This window comes from Puntigrus tetrazona, chromosome 1 (genome assembly GCF_018831695.1).
Source record: "Puntigrus tetrazona isolate hp1 chromosome 1, ASM1883169v1, whole genome shotgun sequence".
Taxonomy (NCBI): Eukaryota; Metazoa; Chordata; class Actinopteri; order Cypriniformes; family Cyprinidae; genus Puntigrus; species Puntigrus tetrazona.
This window is the reverse complement of record NC_056699.1, coordinates 2783992-2788991: the sequence shown is the minus strand read 5'-3', so window position 1 is coordinate 2788991 and position 5000 is coordinate 2783992.

Genomic DNA, 5000 nt, shown 5'->3' with positions numbered 1-5000 from the left:
TCCGTGGTTTCAAAATATTAAATCAAAAGCAAGTTTAAACGACTTATAATCAGTGCAAAGGTAAACAAATGAAGCTTTAAATGAAATATTGATCTGCATTCATCTGTTGTTTTATTGTTATCACTGTTGAGCCAAAACTACAGAGTAAGAAAGTATTCATACCCCTTGTTGTAATGTTGCTGCCTCATGTTAAACCACTTTAAAGGATAATATATTCATTTTAAATTAAAAATATTCATGTGAATAATCATTTCGCTTAGAGAAACTTACTCAGTTAGTCTGCGTAGCTACGTGATAAAGAATATTCTTGCTACATTTAAGCAGCTTTTTTTTTTTTTTTTTTTTTCCAATTAAGAAATTCAAATAGCAGCTTTAAGGCAAGTTAAATGTAAAATGATGCCTAAACAGGTAAATACAACAGAAGAGACGGTAAGCACACACAGTACCTGCTGTTACTCTCGCCTCGCCAAATTTGTCTCTTTCCCACAGGGCCTGTTTAATTAAGTTAGGAAGCAGTCAGTCTTTACTTAAGGATAAGAGCGAGCACACAACAGTCTGTTTATACTGGCATTAAATCATAGTCTATCATGGACAGAGAGCTTCGTTCAATGATATATTGCATGAAGGAAGTGTGTGTGTGTGTGTGTATTTACCAAGGTGGTTTCTAGCGCTGTCGTGGTATGTGTTGATTACTTGCTTTATCTCACAAACGCCAACTCCGACCACAGACGCCAGGAAAACCCGCCGCTTCAGACACTTCACTTGGATTTTGCCGAAGTTGCATTGTTTTTAAAATATAATGGCGTGCAAGTTTGACTCTTGGAAACTTTTACGTTGTGCGTGAAGAGATTTTTAATACCAACACACTTCAAAAGCCGATGATGTTCGGTTTCATGGAGTCTTATAAAGGATAGCTCGCCGGAAATGATGGACTAATTCGTTCACTCTATCGTTGATTGGTGTAACGCCCAAAAATACGTTCAGAGAAGAGTACATAATAATGTACGTCGCGTGCATTACATAATCTGTGTACCGTGGTATGTTTGCTATGCGTATAAATACAAACAAATGCATGTGCATATTTGAGAGAAAAAGATATTTCGTGATCAGAACCAAATACGCAGCAATGCAAAAGCTGTTTGCATTTTTGATAACCAGCAGCAAAAGTGCGCTTTCTAAAGAGTTTACTTTAAAGGCTTGCATAAATCGTATCCTACCTCTCAGTCGGCACAAATCCAGACATTATAATGCGATTTAACATAAGTTGATATGATAAACTGTTATTTATCATGTAAATTAAAGAACATTCCTTATTGTGCATGCAATTACATGAATAATGGTTTGACAGCGCTTTATTATATTATAATAATAATAATAATAATAATAATAATAATAAAGAACTGGAATCACAAATGGCTGAGAGTACATAGTGACAAAATTAAGATTTATGGATTTAATTTTGATTAATTCATGTTAATAGTATACAAAAACGTATACAAAGTAAAAATGTCATTATTGTCATGATTGGTTAGCTAAATGATTTCTAATCATTGATTTCATTCATAACAGGTCACAGAACGAGATCTTTTGATTGACAAGTGAAGTGACCGATCGCAGTTTCGCTCACAGCGGCCAATCAGACCCGATTTAGTGAACACACAGCACATTTCTGAATTAAAACGGCTGCTGTAAAGATAATTGGGGTGGTCGTAATCGCTTAAGCACTACGCCATTAATGGAAATATCACAGGAGGAGGGCTGGCGTTTATGTACAACACGAGTTATAAAGCCTGCATTGAGCTTTGATGCGGTAGGAATAACGCGCTCTAATTGATTTGGATATTCTAATTACATTTCTCCAGTCTCATATCTCATTAGCAAACGTAAAAATAGAGGGCGCAGTAAAAGCTGACATTAATTCAAGCAGTCTGCCCACGGGATTGACTCTAATAAAACACACACACACACATCGCAATAGAGGAGCTCATTACATGCGCACCATCACAGAGGCTTACAGGCTGACTCAGCTTTACTCTGTTTACATCAATTAGAGAGCGCTGGCGTGTCCGTACACGCCTCTGTCCTCCGGTCAGCCCAGGGGATTGTGGGATCGCGCTGTCTGTCAGCTGATTTTAAAGCTTAATCGTTCAACCAGGCTTGACGCGGAGAGCTGAATGAGACCTCCACAGCTGTCCGGCTCTGTAATGAAACTTTGCGCCAAGTTGTTTCAAGCGACGGCTTTATGAGAGGAACCGAACGGACCAGAGGTTAGGTCATCATTCAGCGCAGTAGGCAAATTATATTGCCGACGCTGTGCGTGATCAACACTTGAAGGTTTAGGGCAACCGGCTTGCACGTTTTCGTTGCAAAAACAGGAAACAGGAAGTTTAGAAAACTCACTGCCTTAAAGGGATCGTTGGACAGTTTCCGCGAAGTTGATATGATTGTTAATGAAAACTCAGTGCTAGTGAAACAACAGCACCTGATCTGTTTTTTAGCGAGCCGCAACTGTTGCTTTAAATGCTAATGAGCTCTGCTGACCCCGCCTCCTCTTTTCTGTGGAGGACTGTAATCTTCAATTCAAGATGGCGGCGGCAAATGTGCAACGCAGCCTGCCACTCCGAAACCAAAATGGTGTTTTTTGTTTGTTTGCACTTTATGTGGCTTTTGTATTGTGTCGTAAGAGTGACTTCATGGTAGCACCAGGTCCTGGAGAAACGTTGTCTCATTTCACTATGAACTGCACAGCTATATGTAGTTGAAATGACAATAAAAAGCCACTTGACTTGATCTTCACCAGCTAACTGCGATGTTATTAGGAAAGACAGTTTTGCATAAAGAATCATTACTTCTTCTGTAGATGAAGCTGAATCACGAATGACGCCCCTCTGTGTCTTCAGTGGCTTTTGATGACGACTGCCATGTTGATTATTTTATCCAATCAATCCGTCAGAGATATCTGATTGTAAAAAAGTGTGTTGTCGCTATTATGGGATGCATGCGTGACACACGCTTTTAACACACATTTATGTTCACACAACAGCAAAGTGAATTTTGCATCCGATGAACTCCTTAAAATTAAGTTTCCTCAACTTTGATTTTTTATCCAACCAAGACCAAGAAAATCCACTCACTTGGTTTTAAAATCTACTGTATGAAGCGCAAGTGTGACTTCTTGACTCTTGAAGAAGAGTTTTCTCAACTTTTGTGGCGATTAAGAACCCATGAAGCTGGTTAAAGTTGCCTTCAGCTTTTATTCATTTCTTTTTCTTTTTTTGTACAGTGAATGGTGAGTTGTATTTAACTTTTATTAAGGGGTCGTGAACTGCCTTTTTTTTTTTTATTTTCTGCTGTTCTATAAGCTATGGTTTATTTTCAGCTCTTGGACCGATTTCTTACCGATGCAGTCTGGAGATTGATTAAAAACAAAGTTCATCCACTCTCTTCTAACAAGGCAAGGCTTGGCACCACACAGCTTCTTTTTGTCTTCAGAGCATATTTTTATTATAGTTAACAACAATAAAAACATTAAGTGTACCCAGTGCATAGTTCTAAAGGTTGTACCGCTTTCTTTTAGGTGTAATGTTTTAAAGCAATAGTTTTCAGACCGGCATGTCCGTGGGGACACATCTGCTGTTTAAACGACGTAAGTACTTGACGCGCAAATTGGTGTATTGGTGAGCGGGACTAAACAGGCAGTGATGTAGAAGCAGACGCTGATCTTCTTCATGGAGGCGGGGCTTATCCACACTATGACATCACAGACATCACAGAGTTTCTTTGGCAGACTGCCTTCGGTATAATCCTGTTTTAGACTAATGACAAAGTACCTAAATGTACAGGAGTAAACTTTACAGGAATTTTGGTGAGACCTTTAAAATTTGTGTTGAAAAAATATACGCACAAAACATCTTTTATAATGCATTTTACATAGGCCTACGTAAATGATGAAATGACTTTTCAGTTTCTCATTACAATTAGTAGATTATTATAATATATATTATGCAATTATACTTTAATTAATTTATTAATGATTTTTCAATTCATTAAAATATATGTCATAAAATATATATGACTAAAAATTGCATTTTTTATTTGGCAGTAAAATATACAAATTTATATTATGTATAACTATATCAAATGTATAAACATAACAAACACTTTTTCATAAATTTAAACATGCATATGTTTGTATTTAGTATATATATATATATATATATATATATGGATGCATATATATATATATATATATATATATTTGGATGCAATTAATAACTTAATAATAGCAATTATAATGCATTATAATAATACCTAATACATATATTTATATGTATGTATGTGTGTGTATATATATAGAGAGAGAGAGAGAGAGAGAGAGAGAGACAGAGATAGAGAGATAGAGATAGTATTATAATTTATAATTTTTTATATATATATATATATATATATATATATATATATATATATATATACACACACATAATTTATGTCTTTTATTTACAAAAAAATATAATGTCAATTAAAATGATCATTTCTAATTTGTTTGTAAAGCCTTTTTATTACAATATATAATATAATTAAGACAGTAATGTTTTAGTTTGTCATTAAAATTATTTATTTAAATAAAAAATGATAATCAAATCTAAAAACCAGATAAATCTAGATTTCAACTTATTTTTGAATGCAAAAGATTAGTAAAAGATTAAAAAAAGATTTTTTAAATGACATTTGTCTGTGCAAAAGTTATCAGCGTAAAGTTATTAAGCTGCAGCTATTACGGATGCAAAGCATGCAGTTGTTCCCAACAGGTCTTTCCCTTTTCCTCAAGACGATGAAGAGCTGCAGGCTGTAATACAGAGATGTGCTGGCTTGTTTACGCCAGTTATTTTATGGCAGAGATGAGCGTGGCTCATCCAATCCGACCGCATATTGCGCTTTAACTATCTGTTTTATAATAGACTTAATTCATCATGTGGTCATTTAGTGCTTGTGTTAGCAGC